The following is a 27,164-nucleotide window of genomic DNA, read 5'->3' on the forward strand; positions in this document are numbered from 1 at the left end:
TAAAGATATGTTTTATCTTCAAGTAATAATTTAGAGAATTTATAAATAGTGTTAAGTGGTGGCCTTCTGTTTGGTTTAATGTGAGGACATCACAAGGAAAAACTACATCTCCTTTTATATTCTTTAAGTACTTTCTCATGCTTTTCTTTGTATTATTATAACTAATTTATGGAGCTTGATGCCTAGTATAATATTCATTTTCTCTTAATTCTATCATGTAAACTATAAAAGATTTTGGCCATGTTTGATGTTTGATGATCATTTAAGTTTTCATTAACAATATATTAAAATAACCTTTTATTGTATTGAAAAAATTTTTCTGTGACTTAACATTTACTTAAATGACTATTTCTTTTTAGGAGTGATCTAAAATTCCTATGTCTCAGATTGTATTCTGTTAATTATTTGTTCATTATAGCCCTCTGGGACTTGTTAATTGTTATCTAAGAGCTATTCTGGAAAAAGATGTCCAAAAGAACATAAAGCAATTTAAAATTTTTGCGGAGAATAGAGGGGAATGTGCAAATTATATCTAACAACATGCATAGAAGCTTTGCCTATGTTTGTTTGGTGGCTTTTGTTTAAATTTTTTTTAGTAAAAAGAAAATGTGATCTGATAAATATTTTCCTTTGGAATTTATTGAATTTTTTTTTCCCTCTAAAACCCATCAATGACAAGAAAGTGTATTCCCTGCAGAATGTAAATATTGATGTTACTGTATAATGTGAACTTGAGAAGATCAGCAAAGATGCAATTAGCTTTCTTAAGAAACTTAACAGCTAGTCACATCCCTTAAAAAGAACTATTTATAGTTATTTGTATAAAGCATTGTTTCATGTTAACTGGAAAATGAAATTTAAAAGTAACAAGAAGCAGCCAAAACACATGCACACACATACACACACACACACACACACAAATCCTGTAAAGATGAAAAGGGAAAAATGTTTATATAATTGTAGCATAAAGGTTGAGATGTTTTATGTCTTCTTTGCTTGATCACGAATAGTTCACACAGGAAAGCAAAGCTATGTTATGTATAGAAGTCCTTTTCAATCCCTAGTGGCTACATGCACTTTAGCAGATTAATGAATTCCATCTTATTTCATCTGGAGTGTCTGTAGACAGGAAGAGCAAAGCTTGCTAAATAGTTCACCCCAATCAGTCTCTCTCTCCCTTTCTCTCTTTCTCTGTCTCTGTCTCTCTCTTTATATATATAGCACAATGAACATCCTAAATTAGGTCCTTGAAAGTAAAAACAAGCATACTAAGTTTCCAGGGGGGAAATAATGAATAAGCAGAGTTCAGCGTCACTTGCCATTCAGTAGTGCACAGTACCCCCGTAGCCAACTCCACCGTCTATTCTATTACTTATGTGGTCGTACATGGAGGTATATATATATAAGAGTGTGTGTGTGTGTGTGTGTGTGAAGTTCTGTTCATGTTGGTGTGTGATGAATAACAAGCAACTCTCACTGTCTTTCAATTCCAAAAAAAAGAATCTCAATTTAAATAGAATCAGATACTTGTTTCTTCCCACCTTAGAAGCAGGAGGGTATTTGTTGAGACTTCCACCCCCGTATATGGTCATAGGTTTAGCTCATGACCTAGAACTCATTTTTATTTTTCTTATTTGTATCTGTTCCAAAGAAGTAGAGTTCAAAGTCTGTAGTACACTGTACAAAGACTTCATGTCTCTATTCCTGCTTGACTAGAGTTCATCTTCTGACATTACTCTACCTGAGTTTTTCATGCCCTCACACTTCAAAGCATGATGTTCTCCACTGCTTGAAATCTTCCTATGTGCACACACTGCATTTCTCTGCCCTAGTTTCCTCAGTTTTCATGGTCTACAATTAGTAAGATCGAACTTAATGTCACTTCTGATCTTTACTCTGATCTCAGAAAGCAAGAGTTGCTTCCTTTGCTTTTCTCTGAACTTTGAATGGAGATTCATCTATCTTCAAACCTAAATTCAATAATTCTTTATGGCAATGTCTCTCATACCTACAAAGGCAGAAAATCTAGTCTATTCAATGGTGTATTCCTAGATCCTCTCTATATCTTTGATTTTTGGATGTTTATTAAATATTTCATGAATTTATCAGAGCATAAATGTTTGATTGGTTTATGTACCCATTTTACATTGAGTTCCTTTGGAAATTTTCTGCTCCTACCCATCTCCACTTTGAGACTAGACTGAGATCTTCATTGTATTTCTCAGAATTTCCAAATGCCTACAAAGAAGACCTAGAAGAAACAACGTACTAAACAATGCATTGCATCAAAAGCCCTATTGTAGGCATTTGGTTCTATTTTCATCATTTCCTCCTCCACTCCTCATTCTCCTCCATCCCCTACACAAACTCCCCAAGCTTCTCTAATCTCCTTTAAGTAATGCAATTCTGCCTGTAATCATGCATTTCTCACGCTGCAAAGGCCTAAGAAAACAAACCCTTGTTAAGTAAAATAAAATAGCCACCTGCACTGGGTGTCACCAGGAGTGACCCTCCCTCTTTGAAGAAGGATTTTCCTAGAAGACAAAACAAGGCACCTGCAGGGACTTTCTGAGAAAATAGGATGTACACAACAGGGTTGCAGGTAAGAAATATCTAGTGATATACCAGTTTGGGTCAAGCAGATTATCAAAATGTAAAAACATATTATACTAATAAATGTATATTTTCTCCCCACTTTGTAGGAGTCCCTTAGGTAAAATGTACTTAATGACAGTCAATAAGAATATTTTCTTATTTGCTTCATTCTTGCCCTTTCCACTCCTTGGACACTTCCTCTTTCCACTCCCTTAGCTCCCTTCTACGTTCTGAATGGGATGCTGCCTGATTATGAATTGTTCCAAAAAGCTGTAAGATCCCAAATTTACTGTTGTTGACAAATTTTTCTAATACTCTTTTAGAAACTTTTTTTTCAAATAGCCTGGCTTAAATTCATGGTTTTGTGACCTACCCTAAGAGGCTAAGTATTAACAAATATGTCTTTTAGGGAAAGGGTAAAACCATGTCACAAAGAAAATAAGATTGTTTTTGTCATTTACATAAATTCTTTTTATTTAAAACTAGAATAGCGTTTTACCACCTAAATTATTTCTATAGTGAATCATTTTGCACAATTAAGAATTCCTTCCTAATGAAAATAATCACCACTAATTTATCCTTTCTGTAATATTGACTTTGATTTATTAGATTTGCTTAACAGTATAATTTTTATTAAAGCAATCTTAAGGTTTTGATGAAATCTAGAAAATATTATTCTTTAATGAATATTAAAACAATCGCCATTCATTCCTTTATTCCTTTATTTGTTTAATAATTAATGGAGTCTACTAAGCTTCAGTTTCCCCCCAAAATAAATGATGTTTGTCTAATGAATGAAAGCATGGAAGAAAGAATCAATGTAAATGAGGGTAGAGAAAGGTTCAATTTTCCTTAAGTGTTCCTTAGATTCTCTTGAGCTGATTTCCATTTTCTCAAAAAGTTTTTAGAGCTATATCTTTCAAATGCAGCATTTTGCATTCCAGAGGGCAATGCAAAATCATATTGGCACCATTATTTGGCACGTTTTCATGATATTAGTATGCATAGTTATTTTTGTGCTCTTTTTTATTTTATTTATCCCCCCCTTGCCACTTGCTTGCTGCCTGCTCTATGCTCATTTGCTATGTGTTCTTCTGTGTCTGCTTGTCTCCCTTTGCTGCATCATCTTGCTGCACCAGGTCTCCGCGGGTGCAGACCTTCAGCTCTCTACAGGTGTGGGCCAACTTGCTTTCACAAGGAGGCCCTGAGATGTGAACCCAGGGCCTCCCATGTGGTAGAAAGGAATCCAGTCAATTGAGCCACAGCTGCTTCCCTTTTGTGCTCTTTTTTTAACAAATCAATTCTATTGATACATATTAATAAAGCATAAATCCATCTGAAGTGTATAATCAATGGTATTTGGAATAATCACATGGTTGTGCATTCATCACTTCAATCATTATTAAAGCATTTTTATTATTCCAGTAATAATAGTAATAAACAGACAAAAAAACCCTCATTACCTTTCAAACTTTCTGTTCTTCCTGCTGCTGTACATAACTGCTATTCTGTTGCCTTCTGTCTAGCTTATTTGTATTTATATTTTGCAAAAAAGGTATTCTATTAATATATACAGTATTACTCATTTTAGTATGACATATGACATTTTAAACAGTCTCTGTTACATTTTTTAGCTTTACTTCTAATAATATGCATATCCTTAGACTTTCCCTTTCAACTACTGTCATATACATATAATAGCACTGCTAGTCACAAACTCCATGATTTGTGACTATTATTTGGAATGGCTTGATTTCCATTAATTTCCATAGATTTACAAACAACCTTTTTACTGATTCTGCACAGCTTAACCCTCAGCTTTCCATTCTCTACCCTCATTCTATTTTCTGGTGACCCTTGTTCTAATTATTAACTCCCTGAGTTTACACAATATATGTAGTTCATAATAGTGCAATCAAACAGTATTTGTCCTTTTGTGTTTGGCTTACTTCACTCAACATAATGTCCTCCTGGTTCTTCCATGTTGTCATGTACTTCACAACTTCATTTCTTCTTACCACTGTATAATATTCCATAGTGTGTATACACCATAATTTGTTTATCCATTCATCAGTTTATGGACACCTGGGTTGTTTCCAAATTTTTGCAATCATAACTAATGCCCCCAGGAACATCAGTGTGCAGATGTCTATTTGTGTCTCGGCTCTCAGTTCTTCTGGGTATATACCTAGTAATGGTATTGTGGGGTCACATGGCAAGTCTATATTCAAACTTCCTTAGGAACTGCTGAACTGGCCTCTACAGTGACCATACCTTTCTATGTTCTCATCAACAGTGAATAAGCATTCCTAGCTCTACACATTCTCTCCAACACATGTAGTTTTCTGACTTTTTAATACTGGCACTCAAATAGGTGTAAAATAATATCTCATTATAGTTTTGATTTGTATTTCCTGGATTACTAGTGATGTTGAGCAATTTTTCACGTGTTTTTTTCACCATTTGTATTTCTTCTTTGGATGAATGTTCAAGTCTTGACACTTTTTAAAAATTTGATAGTTTGTCTTTTTAATTATTGAGTTGAAGTTACTCTTTATATATCATCAATATCAAACTATTATTGGATATGCAATTTCCAAGTATTTTCTTCTATTGAGTCAGCTGCCTTTTCACCCTTTGACAAAGCCATTTAAGGTACAGATGTGTTTAATTTTGAGGCAGTCACATTTACCTTTTATTTTCATTTGTTTTTTGTACTTTGTATGTAAGGTTTTAGAAAATACCGTCTACTACAAAGTATAGATGTTTTCCTACATTTTTTTCTAGGAGTTTTATGGTTATTATATTTAGGTTCTTGATCCATTTTGAGATAATTTTTTGTATAATGTGTGAGATAGGGATCTTCTTTCTTTCTTTTTGACGTGGATATCCAGTTTTCCCAGCATGATTTGTGGAACAGACTGTTCCAGCTTAGATGGGAGGGCTTGCCAGCCTTGTCATAAATCACTTGACTATAGATATGAGGGTCTATTTCTGAGTTATTCATTTGAGTCCATTGGTTAAACTGTCTTTCTTTACACCACCAGTACCAAGTTGTGTATAACACTGTAGCTGCGTAATAAGCTTTAAAGGCAGGAAGTGAGAGTCATCCAGTTTTATTCTGTTTAAAGTCATTCTTGGCCATTCTGGTCCACTCAACCTTCCAAATAAATTTGAAAATTGTTTTTTTTTTTTTTTTCATTTCTTTAAAAAAGCCTGTTGGGAATTTTTTTGGTAATGTGTTAAATCTGTAAATCAGTTTAGGTAGAACTGACATCCTAATGATATTTAATCTTCCCGTCAATTTTTAGGTTTTTTTAGGAATGTTTTGTAGTTTTCTGAATAAGGGTCTTTGGTTAAGTTTATTCCTAAATATCTGATTGTTTTATTTGCTATTATAAATGGAGTTCTTTTTTTCTGATTTCCTCCTCGGATTTCTCATCAATAGTATAGAGAATTGCTATTGGCTTTTGTGTATTAATCCTGTATTCTACCATTTGCTAAACTTGTCTATTAATTCTAGTAGCTTTCTTATGGATTTTCCAGGATTTTCTAGATATAGGATTATATAATTAGGGAATAGCAAAAGTTTTACTTCTTTCTTTCCTAATTGGGTACCATTTATTTCTTTATCTAGCCTCATTGCTCTAGTAGAACTTCTACCACAATACTGAATAACATTGGGAACTGTAGGCATTCTTTCTTTTTTTCTGATCTCAGTATGAAAGCTTTCAGTCTTTCACCATTGAGTACAATGATAACTGCAGGTTTTTCATACATGAACTTTACTGAGAAAGCTTCCTTTATACCTATCTTTGGAGTGATTTTGTCAGGAAAGGGAGCTGTATTTTATCAAATGCTTTTTCTGTATAATTCCAGAGGATCATATGATTTTTCTTCTTCAATTTATCAATGTTGCTTATTACACAAATTGATTTTCTTGCATTGAACCACACTTGCACACATGGAATAAAACTCACTTGATTGTGGTGCATAATTTTTAAATGAGATTTTGGATTTGGTTTGCAAGTATTTTGTTGAGGATTTTTGCATCTATATTCATTAGAGGTATTGGTCTGTAATATTCTTTTTTCATAGTGTCTTTATCTGCTTTTGGTATTTGGTATTAGGGTGTTATTGGCTTAATAGAATGAGTTTGGTAGCATTCTTTCCTGTTCAACTTTTTGGAAGAGCTTGAACAAGATTGGCATTAGATTGTCTTTGTATGATTGGTAGAATTCATATGCAAAGCCATTTGGTATTGAGCTTTTCATCTTTGGAAGGTTTTTAAATGATTATTTCAATCTCTTTACTTGTGATTGGTTTGTTGAGGTCTTCTATTTCTTCTAGGGTCAGTATAGGTGGTTTGTGTGCTTCTAGGACTTAGTCTACCTCATCTATATTATCTAGCTTTTTGGTGTACAGTTGTTCATAGTATCCTTTTATGTTCTCCCTTATTTCTGCAGGGTCAGTGGTAATGTCCCCTCTCTCATTTCTGAATTAAATTATCTGCATATTTTCTTTCTTTTTTCTTTTGATTGGGGGGTTCATTCCATTAACATTAAATGTTATTATTGTAAAAACATTACTTAGTCCATTACATCTTTTGTCTCTCTATTGACCTCTCTTGCTATATCTGTCTTTTACCCTTGCATTAGTCAGGGTTCTCTAGGGAAATAGAATCAACAAGAGATATCTGTAAATAATATGAGGTTTTATAAAATTCTCTCATGTGAATAGGGATGCACAAGTCCAAATTCCATAGGGCAGGCTGCAAATCAGGGGTTCTGATGAAGATCCTTGATGAATTCCCAGGAGTTGAAAGTTATCTTTCTGAATGATGAAATCGTTTTCCCTTTTAAGGCCTTCAACTGATTAGATAAGACATCTCTCTTTGATGATGGCAATTTCGTTGGTTGATTGCAGATATAATAACCATCTATGCAATCAACTCACTAATGGCTAAAGTCCATGAAATGTCCTTGTATTACAGTTATCCCAGTGCTTACTTGACTAAGCAACTGGGCACCATTATCTGACTGAGTTGATATATTAGTCTAACAATCACTGTCCACTGCTTGTCAACTTGGCAGCCATACACATCGCCTTAAATTACACTTAGTTTCTAAATAAGAACAATAACTCACACATATATATATTTCCACCTAACAATATTCAGCTGCCCTGCATACAACCAGAAACACATTAATTCCCTTTGGAATAGGGTGCAAATCTTTGGGCAATATTCACTCTTAAACTTGACATCCTTAGATATTATGACATGAAACTAATACAACTTATGTCATATGATAAGGGGAAAAGTTAGGGAAGAAAACAAAGTAATTCATTTTGTGTATATATACAATCATAATCATAACAAAACAAGGAAGACATATTCATTACCATTACAGTCGTCATTTCTGTAACTGGTCACGTGGTCAAAGTTCATATTTATTACTACCTTCTTCCACTATCCATTCCATGTTCCTTTTACCCTCAGCAAGCACCTCAACTGGCCATGGTTCTTTGCCTCAAACTTTAATTCCTGAAGATTCTGGGCCATTGTTATTCCTGTTTGGATTGAGTTGTTGCATTTTCCATTGACTTTAATCACAGGGCATGGTAGTATTAAGAGACTCCCTAGAGGATCTCCTGTATTCCAGGCAAACTCTCCCTTACTTCCATTATTTAGTTGCAGTCCTATTTCCCCTTGATAGTCAGAATTGATCACCCCAGTCAGTACAGCAATTCCCTTCTTTGCCTGTTCATTCAGTGGCACAAGGAAGCCAAAGTGGTCTGATTGCAGTCTTAACATCCTGTTCAACGGAATCATTGTATTCCCTCTTGGAAGCACTCCTCCTTGAGTCTGTGTGGTCATGTCTTCTTTGAACAATATGATTCAGTGAAACAGACACACAGTGGCTTCCTAGCCTTGGGTAGAAAGGGTCTAGATCTCTGGAAACTTCTTTAGGATGCTCCCTTTCAGAACCCAGCTGCCATGGTGTGAGAACCCCAAGCCTCACTGAGAATCCATGAAGAGGTGCTTTAATCAACAGTATCAGCTCAGTCAGCCTTCATGTCATCTTATCCCAAATCCTAAATCACATGGGTGGCTCTCTATGTGATTACAGATCCTACCCATTCATATGATCCTTAGGTACTTGACTCTTCCCAGCTAAAGCAACAAAGCAGAAACAAGTCATTTCTGCAGTAACCCTTTCAAGTTCCTGACCCATGGACTCTATTAGCACAGTAAGCATAGTGTTTTCATGCCACTAAGTTTGAATTGGGTTGTTATGTATCAGTTAACAGTGGAACACTTTTCATCATTTGTTTATCAAGTTACCTTACTTTTTGCTTATGTTCAGGAAATTTCAAATCCTAGGGCCAATCTTGGCTTTATACTCTGAATACAACTAATGTTCTCTTTGCCACATTAGTCATCTATGAGTGTGTTCTAACCAGAAAGAGCAATATGTGCAAATAAGGGTATGGTATATTCAGGTAACTAAAGGTAAATCATTCAAGCTGGATCATAGAATTTGAGAGGAGGAGTAGCTGGAAATGAAAGTATATATGTAAGCACCATATCATGAAAGTTCTTATAAGGCAAATTAATAAGTCAATGTTTATACTAAAAGTAATTGGCAATTGCTTATTTTAACAGATGTCTCCTACTATATTCATGTTTTAGAAATATATACTTGTCTTCTATGTGGAGGATGGATTCCGGGGTCAAGCCTGGGGTCCAGTTAGAAAACTGTTCCAGTAATTGAGATAAAAGATGGTAGAGATTTCAGTTACAATAGTGACAATGTAGATGGAAAACTCTTGACACAGTCAATAGATATTTATAAGTTAGAATCAATATGTTCTGTTATTTTTAAAATGTAGATCATTGGGACAAACAAAAATCAAGAGTGACTTAGCTAATTAGATGACAGAGAGCCAGTTAGAAATGACACAGGAGGCTTAGATTGAAAGCAAAGGTAAACAGCAGACAATAAGTTGAGATTGGAACATGCTCAGTGGTATCAATAGATTGCATTAATGGCCCCAATTAATGGCCTTTGTAGTGCTCTCCCATATTGCCTCTGGGCTTGCTTATGTGATTTTTGGGGAGACAGTGACAAACCTGACAGAAGTGAACCTTTAAAACATGCTTGTACATTTCTACTTCTTTCTTGTATCACCAATGCCAGCATTAAAATAAACCTGGGCTAGTCTGATGGAGGGATGTGAGAGACAAGTAGAGTCAACTTGATTGATTTCATTTGAGGCCCTCCTAGACCAGCCAGACTCCAGATGCCTGACCAGCTAACCACTAACACATGAAGGAGTCCACCATTGTTGAACTAAGTCAGGTCCAGATCTGCATAATTGTCCATAGATTTATAAATGTTTATTTTAAGCCACTAAGTCTTTGGGTGATTTGTTACACAGCAGAAGATAACTGGTACACTCGAAGGTTCTATGGGTCATTTGTTTGGAGATGAATTCTTTGGAATTTGCAATTAGAGCTCAAAAGCAGTGCTGTTCATCAGTATTCAGTAATCCAGCCTTCTATTCTGAATGGTTGAGCTTCTTTTCTGATTGGTTGGTGTTTATACCTTTTTAGTTCTTCACAAAAATGTAAATTGAAAATCATCATCATATTCCTGATTAAGAAGCCATAGGAGAAAATAAAACAGCCCACCTAGAGTTAAAAGGGAAGATAATATCAGAAGAACCCTTAGAAAAAACAATTAAGGAATGAACAGGGGAAAATAAATGTTGCAGCCCCCCCTCCAAATCTGGGAAAGGAACACACAGCAATGTAAGAGAAAATCATGAGAAAGTAGTATCTACTGAAATCAAAGAGAAGGAATGTTCAAAGAAGAAGATGTAGTATAAAACATGGCTGAAATATCAAAGATTGTGGCTGATAAATTTACGTTGGAATTAGAAAATGGAAGTCATCAGTGACTTTGAAGAGGGAAAATTCATGAAGTGGTATAATGATCACAATTGGTCCATTATGATTCCTGTGCAAATCATCAATAATGTTCTTTTTTAAATTGAAAATACTTATATTTATGAGCAGGCTGCATTAATTAGAAATTTGTCTCCTGTGATCAGTTAGATGTTCTAAATGCAAATTAATTAGAAGAGAGAGAAGAGATACCTGGGGAAAAAAAGAAAAATGACTTTAATATGCATGACAACACCTAGTGATGGAATGCATAGTGAGTCTTGCCAAGTCCACCCCATTAAAAAAGCCTCACGTCTAGAATTATCGACATTTTCTCAACTCTAACCTGATTACAAGGGGATTTTCTTATTGTGAGAATAATGAATGCACCATAGTTTACTAGCACTATGGAAAATTTGAATTAAGTATCTTCTCTGTTATAAAAGGCAATAGCTACATTGTACATTCACCAAAAATTATTCCTTCTAACTTCATGTCTTTTAATTTATTGTTGATTTAAAGAGGACTGTGAGAGAGAATTTTATGTCAAAGGAGACAAGTGATCATTAAACTGTGCACTCACATATTTGTAAGAATAAGTGATTCCAAATGTTGCTCCTATGTCCCACAGGTTGTTTTTTTGCTTAAAACACATGAGCTCTGTCCATTCAGAGGAAATATTTTTTTTTTGGCATTTTGAAATGACTGAAAGTGAATTAAAAACAAATAAACAAAATAATATCATGCTTTTTTTAATGCAATGGAAATTATGGACAGAAAAGGAACAATAATACAGATCAAAACATTTCATTATTTTAACTCATTTCCACCCATGGCATTATAAATGTATTCTATTTTGCTTATAATGCACCTACAATGGCATATGTGCTGTTTGTGGAGGATAGAAAGTACCTACAAAGTACCTAATACTTCTGCTCCTTACCCTTTAGGCGATAAAAGTCTATGAGCAAGTTGGTCATATTAAAACGTAAATAATAGTAAAACTTAAATGTTGTTGCATCAGACAGAAAAACCAATAAGAATGCATACGAAATGGAAACTAATTGAATTCCATTAATATTTATCATTTCATACAAATACCAGGCATTTTTCTACAAACTAGTATTGAAAAAAAAAAGTCTGACTGACTCTTGTCTTTAATGAGCCTGAGGTGCTTTCTAGAAGTTAAGTATGTGGAATACTGATGAGATTTTTTTTTAAAGCTGGGATTGATTTTTAAAGACTTCGTATATCCAACAACAAATCCTTTTCCCCCTTCTCCAGCAATGATCTTTTTACATGTGGAATTTATATTTGCTACAACTGATGTACAGATATTGAAACATAGCTCCTAACCATGGTTCCATAATGTTTTACATTATGATTTATATTTTAGACTGTACACTTTTTCTAAATTTTTGGTTGCATTATGGTTTGCATTATTGTTTACATTTTAGACCATACACTTTTATAAATTTTTGGTGAAACTTAGCATGGCCTATATCCATCATTGCACAATCTTGTGGAATACTTCCTTTGCCCCTCAGCTACACCCTCTTCCATCTATTCTATTCCATTCTCCCTCTCCCCTTGGGGCCCACTTTGACGAACAAGCTTCAATACTTGAAGGGCAAGATTAGTAGATACTTGCAACAGTACTGAGGGCTTGACACACTAGTTTGTCCTCCCTAATTGGGAGCCACCCATGCTCATGAGAGGTACCTTCTCCTCTGTTTGAGAATATCAGGCCTCCCCAGAATGGGGGTACAACACCTTCCTGCTCATTAAATGGGTCTCCATCCATTGATGTAACACACTATGACAAGATGAGCACTCACTTCCTAGAAGCCTGCCCCAGGTGCACCCTGTGTCAGATGCTCCCTGTCAAACATGTTAAACAAGTGATCCTTTCTTATTATATTTTCTGAAGAGCTTTCTCAACATTGTAGTTTCAACCAACTATCTGACAATCTCCAGTATTCACCTGCTCCCCCCAAACGCTCCCCCAAGTTCCATGGACTATCTGACTCATCCTCTCAACCTTAGCCCCCCTTAAGCTTGCAAAGCCTCACCCAATAGTATCCCTATGCCCCCATCTTATCCCTTCACTGCACAATTACTTACCTCCACTTTATCATAGATTTCACTCATATAGACATCAACTCACAACCTTCCTCCCTCTCCCCATTTCCTGTAAGCCTATTGTCCAGTCTCTAGCTCTCTAAGACAGCTTTATTTGTGACTTTATAGAGCTAAAACATTTTTAAGACAAAATTAAAAATAAAAAAAAGGATGTAAACACTAAGGAAGGAATGGAAGAGATTGTCCGTCACTGTACACACAGAGCAATACCTATTACAGTGATGAAAGGCAAAATTTCAAAAACAAAGTTGTATGCTATTTTTCATTTCTTAACACTCCAATTTATTTTATACATTATTTTAGTTTTTCCAAATTATTATGTATTCTATTTCTAATCTTTAAATCTATCATTACTATTTCATTTTCCTACAAAATGAATTTCACAATATATTAGGCTTCATTTATGAACAAGTTTTGGACCACAGAGGGGTTCAACTATGTCAGGGGAGGAGCACTGGTGTGGGGTGTCATTGATGGGGGATACATGGTTGGGAGGGAGTTCTTCAGGGCATGTATATAGGGTATATAAATATGTTTGGATATTTGTTGGGTATTGTCATAGTAGGTAGAGTTAAATATGACAACTGAGGAACAGCTGAGTTCCTAGCTGAGGGAGCTCTGTTGCACTTCCCAATGGAACAGCAACAATCCCCCAAGTGCAATGGCAAAGACCAGTGAAGAAGAATGGTCCAGTGATGGGACCTTGACACTGATGACTATGCTTATGAACCTGTGTGCTTGAAATTTCAACTAGGCCTAGAGCTGCAGGGTGCCTAAGAGTAGTCACCTCCTGAGAGCCTACATGCTGCTCAAATGTTCCCACTCTCTAAGCCAAACTTAACATGTAAATGCATTACCTTTTCCCCAGAGTGGGACATGATTCCTGGGGATGAGCCTCCCTTGTGCTGAGGGATTACTATCAAACATCAGCTGGTGATGCAACTAGAAAAAGATCTTGAATAAAAGGGAAAATGGTAAAGACAAATGAGTTATGTGGCTAAGAGACTTCAAAATGAGTAGGGAGGTCATCAGAGGGGTGGCGCTTCTGCATGTCTCAGCAGGATCCCAGAGACATTCAAAGTATGTACAACCCCAGGTACTGGTGCTCCTGAAGGCTACAGAGACACACAGGTTCTATGGTCATGGCAGATGGCTCTGGAGTTCAGTGCCTTGCCAGTCGGCCCTATTTTGGAATTTGTGCTCCCGAGTGTGATGGAGTTGGACTCAGATGTGACCTCTTTACATGTGCTTCTTCTGTCATTTTTACTGAACCTGCAGTTGATGTTGGGGTTGGTTTATGCTCAGAGAATTGAATCTTTGGACTGACCATGTGCCAGCTGGGACCTGAGCCTCAGCAGAATTGCAACACCTACTCTCTGGTTTGTTGGACTTACCCCAAGTCAGCTAATAGTGGCCAAGGTAGTTGCTAATAGTGGCCAAGGTAGGGCAGGGGGAGAAAAGAAGAGGTATGATATGGGTGCCTTTTCAGGACTTGGAGTTGTCCTGAATGATATTGCAAGGACAGATGCAGGACATTATATATCCTGCCATAATGCACTGAATGGACTGGGGGAGAGTGTAAACTACAATATAAAGTATAATCCATGCATTGTAGCAGTGCTCCAAAATGTATTCACCAAATGCAATGAATATGCCACACTGATGAAAGAGGTTGTTGATGTGGGAGGACTAGGGTATATGGGAACCTCTTATATTTTTTAATGTAATATTTTGTATGATCTTTAAAAAAAGACAATAAAAATTTGCTAAAATGAAAAATAAATAGTATAAAAATTTAAAAATAAGAACATTAAATAACTAAATGTAAATCACCCATCTTGAATAGATAATGACCATTAATATTTTGTTGCATTACACTGCATTCTTGCAAAGAAGCATTTTAATTAATATAATCATGCAAAGCAAGTTTTTGATCTTGAGATTATAAAATTTAATATTATGTTATAGGGGAGCAGATATAACTCAAGTGGTTGAGTACCTGCTTCCCATGTACCAGGTCCTCGGTTCAATCCCCATTACCTCCTAAAAAAAATTGTAATTTTTCCATCTCAATGCCATTTTTAAAAACTCCAATTTTTATCTGCCCAATAGGCAATTAAATGATTGTATCATAATACTCTTATAAAATGTTATTTAATTTTTTCCCAATATTTGTGTCTATATATACATAAACAAAAATATTTTGCTCTGTGAAAGATATTAAGAAATGGTTACAAAATGGAAGAAAATACTTCAAAATCATGCATCTGATAAAGAGCTTGTATCCAGAATATCAAAACTCAAGAGTAAGAAAAAAAGAAGCCAATTAAAAATGGGCAAAAAATTTGAACAGACATTTTAAAAAAAGGATATATAGATGACAAAAATGCACCTGATAAGATGTTCAACATCATTAGACTGTAAGGTAATGCAAATTAAAACCACACGATATCACTATAAAAGTAATACAGAGCTAAAAATAAATAGAGACAACACCAAATGCTCGGAAGGAGGCAGAGAAACTGGATCACTCACACATTGTAAGTGGGAATGTAAAATTGTGCAGTCACTGAAATGCTTGTTGGTTTCTCATAAGGTTAAACATTAATATATACCATATGACCCAACAATCCCACTCCTGGGTGTTTCCCTTAGAACAGTAGCTTTCAACCCAGAGCAAGAACTCAGAGATGGTTTTGCAATGTCTGGAGACATTTTTTTTGTTCTCCCTTGGGGTGGGGGCGATAGTGAGTAGTGCTACTGACATCTAGAGGACAGAGGCCGGAAGGTTTCTAAACATCTTACCATGCAAAGGACATCCCTCTCCGACCCCCTTAAAAAAATATGATCCAGCCCAAATGTCAATAGACCTGAGGTTAAGAGACCCAGTCTTAGAGAACTGGAAACTTATGTTTCTTCAAAAACCTTTAAGCAAATGATTGTATCAGTTCTTTTAATAATCACCCCAAACCGGAAACAACCAGAATGTCTCCAATGGGTAAATGGGTGAATGGATAAAGAAACTGCAGTAAATTCACACATTGGAATACTACTCACAATATAAAGGAACAAATCATTGAAGCACACAAATTTAGAAAAGTGCTAAATGCACTAGATTGAGTGAAAGAAGCCTGTCTAAATAGGTTATATAGATTATGCTTCCATCTTTGTGACATTTGCCAAAAGTTACATTATAATGATGAAAAACAGAAATGTTATTGACAAGGGTTAGATTTAGGGGGAGAGTGTGTTTACAAAGGTCTAACATGGGGATTTTTTATGGCATTGGATTTGTTTCCTGATTGTAATGGTAGTTACATAAATTGATAAATGTGTTATAATTCATAGTATATAAAAATCAATTTAACTTTATGTCAATTTGAAATTAATTTTTGCTTATCAGTAAAATCATGTAATATTTGTCCTTGAGTGTCTGGCTTACTTCACTCAGCATAAGGGCTTCAAGATTTACCCATATTATCCCGTGTGTTAGTATGGCATTCCTTCTTACAGACGAGAAACATTCCCTTGTGTGTGTAGACCACAGTTTACTTATCCATTCTTCTGTTGATGGACACTTTGGTTGTTTCCAACTTTTAACAATAGTGAATAATGCTGCTATGAATATTGGTGTGCATATATCTATTTGTGTCCCTGCTTTTAATTCTTCTGGATAAATACCCAGTAGTGGGATTGCTGGATCATACAGCACTTCTGAGGTTAGCTTCCTGAGGAAACATCAAACTGTCCTCCACAGTGGCTACACCATTTTACATTCCCACCAGCAATGGATAAGTGTTCCTTTTCCTTCACATTCTCTCCAACAATGGCAATTCTGTTTTTTTAATAGACCACAGTGTAATGGGTATAAGATGATATCTCACAGTAGTTTTGATTTGCATTTCCCTAATAGCTAGCGATGTTGAACATATTTTCATGTGCTTTTTAACCATTTGTATTTCTTCTTTGAAAAAGTGTCTATTGAAATCTCTTGTCCATTATTTATTTATTTGTTTTTATTTTGATTTGTTTTTTGACTGTGAAATCATCATTTATTGAAATATTTTCCTTTGTAGTTCTTAACTAACTGGGCATTCCACTGCACCACTGTTGATGTCATCTACGATGTCATGAGGGTGGCGGCCATCCACATTGCAGCCACAGACTGGGCAGTCCCCAGAATCTCTTTAACTCTCCAGAGAGTTCTCTGGCTAAAGATCGGTGCTGCATCTGTTAGGCAATGCTGAGGATCTCATCAAAAGTGATATTTCCACTGTGCTTAATGTTTTTCTGCTTCTTCCTGTCTCTTGGTGTTTCCTTAAGTGCTTTGATGATCAGGGCAGAGGCAGAAGGTACCACTTCGATCTGGGCCTGTCTGTTCTGGATGGTCAGTTTCAATGTAATCCTTGGACCTTTCCAGTCACCAGTTGCCTTGGCAATGTCATCACCAGCCTTTTTTGGAGACAGACCGAGGGGGCCGATCTTCGGGGCAGTTGTGGTACCAACTTCCCCGCCGGTGCACCTCAGGTACTGGACTTTGATCTCATTGGGGTCGAACTTGGGGAGCATGGTGGAGGCGGCTGGTGTCGGATGAACCCGGATGCGGGACGAGGGAAGAAAGTTGCACCCTGGCCTCCTCCAAGCCGAAAGCGCTTGTCCGTTTTTTAAATAGATTGTTTTATTATTATTTTTGATATGTAAGATTCCTTTATATATGCTGGATATTAGGCCCCTATCAGATAGATAATTAGGACTTAAGCTATTGAGCAGACTCACAGAGGTAGAGTCTAGAAGATAGTTTCCAGGAGACAGAAAAGGAGTAGAGGGCTGTGAGCCAATGCCCATATGGGTAATATCTATGATAAGGTAGAAGGGTGTGTTGGGCAGTGGATGGGCATGACAATGGTACAGTAATAAAACTGGATATGGCAGTGCTGGTCTGTGAGGGGATGTAGCGTGGGGCTGTTGGGTTGGACTATCTATGAAACTGGGGGGAAGGGTTGGTGGAAAGAGTAGGTAAACTCTGGGGATTTGCATGTCTGTGATTAAAACTACACTATTGGGAATTTTCTTTTGGCAAATATGGCAGGGGAGGGCTATTGATGTAGGGTGCTGGATATGGGAGGAAATACGGAATAGGGTGCACCTAGGGCAAACTTCTGCGGAATACGCAAATGTTCATTTTGTCATAGTGTGTTATCTCCATGGGTGGAGATCCGCACGATAAACAAGAAAATATTGGGCTCCCACCCTGGGGGATCCTGCTGTGGGAATCCTGCTGTTTTCTCAATTAGAGGGACCAGAATTCCTTGAGAACATAGGCAGAAGCTTAGGAAAAGAAAACAGATGAATATGTCAAGCTTTCAATATTACTACAAGTAACTATGAATCTTATTCTTCAAAGCTTGAAACTTGGTGGTTGCTGTAGGTTCTGAGGAGAAAGGGAGGAAAGACTTGAATAGATGGAACATAGGATATTTTTAGGGCATTGGAATTGTTCTGCATGATTTGCAATAATGGATATAGGCCATTTTAAATTTTGTCAAAACCTAGGAAAGTATACTATCCAAAATGTAACCTATAATGTAAAACATTGACCATGGTTAGTATCAATGCCTCAATATTTGTATGTTAATTGTACCAAATGTACCATCCGCATGTAAAATGCTATTAATAGGGAAGAGTGGAAAAAGGGGAGGGAGTTGGGTACATTGAAATCCCCTATAATTTTTATGTGTACTTTTCTGTAACCTCAAGCTTCCTTGAAGATAAAATGAAAAAAATAAGACACTGGGGAATATACAGAAGAAAATGTCACTGTACATACTGGACAACAAATCTTACAGTGAAGAAAGACATAATCTCTAAAAAATTTTTATATAATTTCAATTTTTTAATTTTTAATTTTGTTATCTTTAAAACTATTATTATTATTTCAATTTTCTTGTTAATTTTATTTGATTATTTTGTTGACTTCATTTTCGGAGAGATTTTGGATCACAGAAGGGTCACAACTGTGACAGGAAAGGGTCACTGGTACGAGGTGATGGGGGCATGTGTGGGGAGGATTGAACCTGGGGTATGCACCTAAAGCATATGAATATGTTCAAGTGTTCATGGGGCATTGTTTCTGTGGGTGGAGACCCACAAAATTACTAAAAGTATATTGAATTCCCATTCTGGAAATTCCTGCTACATTTTCTGATAGGATGCAAGAATCCCCATAGTACAAGGGCAGTGTCTAATGAAGGAAGACAGACCATTACACCAATCCTTGATATTGATGATTGTACTTATGAACCTTTTCTTGTGAAATTGAAACTTAGCCTGGGATATATTGTCTAAATGTTACTTCCTGAAAGCATCCTTGTTGCTCAAATATGGCCTCTCTCTAAGCCAAACTCAGCATATAAACACACTAACTTCCCCTTGGCATAGGACATGACTCCCAGGGTTGAGCCTCTGTGGCACCAAGGGTTTATTATCAAGCACCAACTAGCAATGCATCTGGATAAAAACCTTGACCAAAGGGGAGAATATTAAATACAAATGAGTTTTCATAGCTAAGAGATTTCAAAGTGAGTTGGGAGGTCATTCCAGAGGTTATGCTTATGCATGTTCTCAGCAGGATCCCATTGACTGCGACAATATACAGTGTCTCAGATGTGGGGCTCCTGAGGGCTCTAGAGACATCCAGACACTATAAGCAGAGGCAGACAAGATCAGGAATTCAGCACCCTGTCAGTGGGACTTACTGTGGAACTTTTGATCCCTACTGTAACAGAGTGACTCATTTATGATTTCCCTGAACATGGCCCTTCTATCCCTTTTATTTGAACTTATAGTTAGCACTATACTTGTTAAATATATGTCCCAGACTTAAATCTTTGTTTCATTCATATGCCAGTTGATCCCTGAATCCCAGCAAAGTAGCATAATCTACTCTCCAGTTCATTGGACTCACCCAGGACAGCTAACAAGATGATGATGGACATGACCCATCCTAAGAAAGAGAGAGTGTCTACAAATGCAAGCAAGATAGCCCCATCCTTCTGCCCCATAGGATCTAAACCCCCTACTCAGTTAAAAACAGAGTGGGCATCACCATCCCCAAATCCTCAAGATTGGGGAATGAACAATGGACTAGAGTAAGCTTATTAGTATTCTATTATAGACAATATTTTTCTAGCAATGGAGGAAATTTTATCATTGTTATAAAGGCAGTGGTCACCAAAGTTTCTGAGGGGAGGGAGAGGGAAGCATAGGTGTAATATGGGAGCATTTACAGGGCATTGGAATTGTCCCACATGACATTACATTGATGGATACAGGCCATTACATATTTTGTCATAAGCTACAAAATTGTCTGGGCCAGAGTGTGAAGTATAGTGTAGACTCCTGTCCAGTTAGTAACAGAATTTCAATATGTGCTTGTCAATTTTAACAAATGTACACACTAATGAAAGATGTTGTTAATGTGGGAGAGTGTGGCAGAGGGAGGGGGTGGGGTATATGGGAAACTCCCAGACTTTTTATGTAACATTTATGTAATATAAAGATTCTTTATAATTAAAAAATAAATAAAAAATAAAAGTATTTTATGTGAATTTTTATTTTCCCCTCTTCTGGAAGATTTTGTATAGAATTGGTATTATTTTCTTAGTTAAATATTTAATAGAGTTGACCAGGGATGCCATCTGGGTATGGAATTTTCCCTGTGGGGAATTTTATAAAAACCAATTCAAGGGAAGCAGATGTGGCTCAACAGATAGAGCTTCTGCCTACCATAAAGGAGGTCCAGGGTTCAATACCCAGGACCTCCTGGCCTGGGTGGTGAGCTGAGCCATGTGGAGTGTTGTCATGCACAAGGAATGCCCCCTGCATAAGGAGTGCCACCCCACACAGGAGTGCAGTCCACCCAGGAGTGGTGCCACCCACAAGGAGAACTGATGTAGCAAGAAGATACAAAAAAGACACAGAGAGAAGAGACAATATGAGATACAATGAATTAGAGAGCTGAGGTGATGCAAGAGAATGATTGCCTCTCTCCCACTCTGGAAGGTCCCAGGATGAGTTCCTGGAGCCACCTAATGAGAACACAACAGACACAAAAGGATGCACAGTGAATGGACACAGATAGCAGACAATGGGGCAAAGGAATGGGGAGAAATTTTTAAAAATTCAAGTTTTTAAGATTTAGTAATATTTGGGTTAAATCTTTTAGTTTTGACCTGCTATATATTCCAAGGTATTGTCCATTTCTTCTAAATTTTCATATTATTGCACTGGAATTATTTTTACAGAGTTTCAATATCTGTAGAGATTATAGTGATCTCCTTTCACTCCCCCAAAAATGGCTTCTTCATCTGTCTGCTCATTGTCTGCTTACTGTGACTGCTTGTTGTCTGCTCATTGTTTGCTCTTTGTCTCTTCTCATTGTGTCCACACATTGTCTCTGCTCATTGTGTCTGTTCGTTGTCTCTACTAATTGGGTCTGCTCATTGTCTCTGCTCATTGGGTCCATTCATTGTCTGTTCTTTCTTTAGGAGGCACTGGAATCAAACCCAGGACTGTGCATGTGGGAAGTGGGCACCCAACTGTTTGAGCCACATCCACTCCCTCCTCCTTTTATTTTTAATCTCTTAAAGTTTTAAATATATATATTTTAAAGATAATACATTTATGTGATTTAAAATTCAAAAGGTACAAAAGAGCATAGGGTTCTATGGAACATAAAAGGTTAAGAACCCTGCTCAAGAGGAAGATGAAGCCTAGAAGGGAAGGCTGAAATTGCCCACTATCTTGCTTCAACACTTGGCAGCTGACTTTGGTGAGAAAATACCTCTTATAATTCTGTGAGTTGGACTTTCCATGGCTTTGGGACTGTGAGCCAACAGATTTCTGGTACTTTGCATCAGTGTCCCTCTGGCAGACTAATACAGACTAATAAGACATCTTCCCAGATGTCAGGAAGCCTTGAGACCCTAGAGAAATCTCTCTGCCTAGGGCATTATAGGGCATAGTAGGTGGCTGATCCTTCTGAATTCATGAATTTCTGCATCCCTACACTTCCATTTCCCTGAATCCCCAAAACCTCCAGAATGTAACTTAATATACCTTATTTCTTTGTCCTTAACTTTTTTATTAAATAAGTTGTAGGTACACAGAAAAATTATGCAGAAAATACAGAATTCCCCTATTCCCCCTTGCACACATTATTTTCCATATTATTAAAACCTTCATTAGTGTGGTGCCTTTGTTACATCTGATGAAACAATATTATTATAATTATACCATTAGCTGTAGTGCACAGTTTCCATTAGTGTTAACTGTTACTGTTTGTGTTGTGCAGTCTTATGGGTTTAAAAAAAAAATATTCTAGTAAAATATATTCAGCCTAAAAGTTCCCCTTTTAATGGCATTCAAATAGATTATTCAGTAGTGTTAATTACATCCACAGTGTTGTGTTACAATCACCACTATCTATTACTAAAATTTCCCCATTACCCCAAACAGAAACTATGCCAATTAAATATTAACTCCCCATTTCCTTCCCCCAAACTTTGACCCTTGGTAACATGTATTCTAGTTTCTGACTTGATGAATTTGCTTATTTTAATTATTTCTTATTAGTGAGAACCTCGAATACTTGCCATTTTATGTCTAGCTTATTTCACTCAACATGATGGCTCCAAGGTTCATTCATGTTGTAACCTATATCAGAACTTCATCCCTCTTCACAGCTGACTAATTTCCCATTGTATGCATATGGCACATTTTCTTTATCCATTCCTCTATTGATAAACACTGGGTTGCTTCTATCGTTTGACAGTCTTGAATAATGCTGCTTTTTAAATTAGTGTGTAAATATCTCTTCAGATCCCTACTTTCATTGTGTTGGCTATATACCTAGAAGTGGGATTGCTGGGTCATATGATAAGTCTATACTTTATGAGGAACTGCCAAAATGTTTCCCAGAGCTGCTGTACATTTTGCTTGCCCACCAAAAATGAATGAATGTTCTATTTTTCCACAAACTTCTTCAATGCTTGATATTTTCCTTTTTTTTTTTTAATAGTAACCATTCTAGTGGGTATGAAATGTCATCTTACTGTCTTTATTGGCCATTTAAACATCTTTGGAGAAATGTTTAACTCTTTTGCCCATTTTTAACCGGATTTTTTATCTTTTTGTTGTTGAGTTGAAGGTCTTTGGTTTTTTTTTTTTTTAAATATACTGTGGATATTAAATCCTTAGTGAATATAGGATTTCCAAATATTTCCTTCCATTGAGTAGGCTGTCTTTTTACCTTCATGACAAAGTCCTTTGATGCACAAAAGTTTTTAAGTTTGATGAGGTCCATTTATTTTTTGTTTTTCTTTTGTTGCTCCTGCTTTGGATGTAAAGTCTAAAAAATCATTGTCAAACACAAGGTCCTGAAGATGCTTTCCTTGTTTTCTTCTAGAAGTTTTATGGTTCTGGCTTTTATATTTAGATCTTTGATCCATTTTGAATTTTTTTTTTATAAGTGTGAGGTAGAAGTCCACCTTCATTGTTTTACATATGGATATACTGTTTGATCAACACTGTTTGTTGAAGAGACTATTCTTGTCTCAGAAGTACACTTGGCAGCCTTGTCAAAAATCACCATCCCAGAATCCTCAGGATTGAGGAATGGACTATGGACTAAAGTAGACTTACTGGTATTCTACTCTAGACTTATTGTGATTCTAGCAATGGAAGAACTTTTATCATTGATGTGAAGGCAGTGGCCACTAGAGGTTCTGAGAGGAGGGGGAGGGAAAAACAGGTGTAATTTGGGACTTCGGAATTGTCCTGAATGACATTACAATGATAGATACAGACCATTATATATCTTGCCATAACCTACAGAATTGGGTGGGAGAGAATGTAAATTACAATGTAAACTTTAATCCACAATTAGTGGCAATGCTCCAAAATGTGTTCTTCTATTGCAATGAATATACCTCAGTACTGAAGGATGCTGTCAATGTGGGAAAATGGGGAAGTGTGGGAATCCCTTATATTTTTTATGTAACATTTATGTAATGTATCATTAAAAATAATTTAAAAAATCAAGTGACCAGAGATATGATGTTTTATTTCTGAATTTTCAATTTAATTTCATTGGAATATGTCTTCCCTTTGCTAGTATCATGCTGTTATTTTGGTTTTTGGTTTTTGTTTTAGTTAGGCCAGTAAAAAGAATTAAGTTGGTAAATGGGGGCGAGAACAGAGCTTATTGAGAACTGGAAGAGAAAGATAGAAATACACACCAAGATTTGGTGTGGGATCCTCTAGGCGGAAAGCACTGTGCTATGCTGTTTTGATTACTGTAACTTTGTGGTATGTTTTAATATTGGAAAGGGTGAGGGCTCCAGCTTCATTCTTTTTCAAGCTGGTTTTAGCTTTTCAGGGTCCCTTACAATCTTACTCTTTCATATAAATTTGATGATTAATTTTTCTATTTCTGCAATGGAGGCTTTCAAAAAATTGATTGGGATTGCATTGATTCCATAAATTGCTTTGGGTAGAATTGATATCTTAAGAGTAGAATATTTAGTCTTCCAATCTATGAACACAGACTCTCCTTCCAAGGACTTCCTGTAAAAATCCTTTACATAGTTGGTTAAATTGATTCCTATATATTTAATTCCTTTAGTTGTTAATGTAAATGGAAAGTTTTTCCAGATTTCCTCTTCAGATTGTTCTTTTCAGGTATATAGAAACACAAATGATTTTTACATGTTAATCTCATACTCAGTCACTTTGGTGGGTTTGACTATTAGACCTAGTTGCTTTGTTATGGCTTTTTCAGAATTTTCTACATATAATATTCTATTTGAATGGCTTCTATTTCTCTTTCTTGCCTATTTTTTTCTGGTCAGACCTTCTAGCCTGATGTTGAATACAAGGTGAGAGTGTGCATACTTGAATCATTCCTGATCTTAGAGGGAAATATTTCAGTCTTTCACCACTGGGTATGAAATTATTTGTAAGTTTTTCATATGTCCTATATCATGTTGAACAAGCTTATTTCTATTTCAGGTTTTTAAGTATTTATTGCTGTTTTGTGTTTTTTTTTTGTTTGTTTTTAAATCAAGAGGAAGTGTTGGATTTTGTGAAATGCCTTTTCTGCATTGATTGAGATCATCATGTTTTTTTTCCCCTTTATTCCATTCATAGAGAGTACATTAATTCATTTTTTGAAGTAGAATTTCCTTCAAATACCTACATAAAAATCACTTATTTTTAAAATAATTCTTATAATAATTCTTTTAATGTATAATTCTGTTGGTTTCAGTCTGCTGGTATTTTGCTGAGTATTTTCCATTTATGTTCATAAGGAATATTGGTCTATAATTTTCTGTTATTGTGGAACCAACTGGCTTTGGTATTAGAAAGGTTTTGGCTTCGTAAAATGAGTTAGGGAGTGTTCTTTCTTTTTCAGTTTTTTGGAGGTTTGAATGGATTGGTATTAATTCTTTTTGGAATGTTTGATAAAATTCACCAGTGGAGCCCCTTGGTCATGACCTTTTATTTGTTGGGAGGTATTTGATTATTGATTCAAATCCGTTTACTTGTAATTTATCTGTTGATATCTTCTATATTTTCTTGAGTCAATATAGTCAGTTTGTGTGTTTCTAGATATTTGTCCATTTTATCTAGGTCTTCTCATTTGTTGGCATTTCTCTGCCATTTTACTATTTGGTCTTTATGAGTCTTATACTTGTCTCCCTCAATCCTTCTGTTAATGGCTATTTTCCTATTTATTTCATTTTTGCAATGTACCATTTGAGTACCATCTCATTTCCTTCCTTGCATATTTTCAGGTATTTTCTGTATGGTTACATGAGACTTAAATTTGATATTTTAAATCTATTACAATCACATTTGACTTGATGCCAACTTAAGTTCAATAGCATACACAGTCAATGTTCCTACATGTCTCCTCTCCCTATGTTTTTTTTGTCCTTGTTACAAATACTGCTTTATACAATATATGCTGAAAACCATAGATTTGCTATTACTTTTTATGCATTTGCATTTTTGAACATGCATGAAGTAAAAATTGGAGTTACGTAGTAAGAAAGGCAATACAATATTATTGCCATTCACTAGTGATCTGCTAAGTAAGAGGTAGAAACTCTAAATGCTATGCAAAGACAACTTTATTTCATCAAATGAGTTTGTGGTTATATCAAATGATTACGGCAATTGAGCAATTACAAAAGAAATTAATCAGTTAAAGACATAGGAAAGAGTGAAAGTATATACAACCAAATCGGGGGAAAACACATCTGATCTCTCACGATGCCAGGAAATCCCTTTGCAGCAGATCAGAGTCCTGATTGGAAAATCAGGTCCAGGAAGAGTGTCCCCTCCTGGTTGAGACCTCAACCAGCAGTTTAGGAGCTATCCCTTTTAAAGGGTTCCAAACCTCAGAATTTCAATGAGCCTTGCAACTCGTGAGAAATGACTTCATAGAAAGTAATGGAATCCATCTGGTGGGGAGTGACCAGCCCTCTGCAGAAGAGATGTAGTGTCTCTGGGGGTCTTCGTTTTATTCTATTTATGGTATACTGAACAAAACCATCAAAATTTTTAGCTTTTAATTTTACAGGGGATAAAAACAGGACGTGTAAATATCACATCTGTTGACTTACTCCTTCTAAACATTTGTTTTTAGTTAATAGGAGAGGGGGTTGCCTGCAGAGCAGCATTATAATATTCTAAAGGACAAAGGACAAGTTAATCATTCACAATTCTAGGCTAAAACAGCGGAGATTATTAATTTGAAAGCTACAAATTCACAATTCTTAATAATTTTCTTCTAGTACATCAACTAGTAACCATGTGTTTACCTCTTCTGTAGGTCATTATTTGTTTATGCTCTTTCTATCCATGGCCCGATGTCCTTTCCTATCAATCTGAAGGACTTACTTTAGTATTGCTTGTCAGGCAGGTCTAGTGGTGATGAACTGTCGCAGAATTTGTTTATCTGGGATCGTCTTAATCTCTCCCTCATTTTTGATTTGCTTACTTTCAGCACTTAAGATATTTCTTCTCACTGACTTCTTGGCTCCATGGTGTCTGATGTGATACTGGCACTTAATTTGACGCCCTTGTACATAACACATTGCTTTTCTCTTGCAGTTTTCCAAACTCTCTCCTTGTCCTTGACATTTGACAATTTGACCACAATGTGCCTAGGTGTGGTTCTCTTCAAGTTTATTCTTTTTAGATTGTGTTGGGCTGCTTGAAGATGTTTTTTCACATCTTTTGTTAAATTTGGGACATTTTCAACAATTATTTCTTTGCATATTCCTTCATACCTTTTTTCTCTTTCTTCTGTGACTCCCAAAGTGAATATATTGATATGCTTGATGGTATCCCATAGGTCTCTTAAGCTCTATTCTCTTTATTTCATTCTTTTTTTTTTTTTTTTCTGATC

General features: G+C 36.0%; 1 pseudogene; it reads right to left on the minus strand.

Annotated features, from left to right (window-relative positions):
* Positions 1-16,720: 16,720 nt before the first annotated feature.
* Positions 16,721-17,257, minus strand: LOC101411847 (large ribosomal subunit protein uL11-like; annotated as a pseudogene).
* Positions 17,258-27,164: the final 9,907 nt, after the last annotated feature.

This window comes from Dasypus novemcinctus, chromosome 5 (assembly GCF_030445035.2).
Source record: "Dasypus novemcinctus isolate mDasNov1 chromosome 5, mDasNov1.1.hap2, whole genome shotgun sequence".
NCBI classification, from domain to species: domain Eukaryota; kingdom Metazoa; phylum Chordata; class Mammalia; order Cingulata; family Dasypodidae; genus Dasypus; species Dasypus novemcinctus.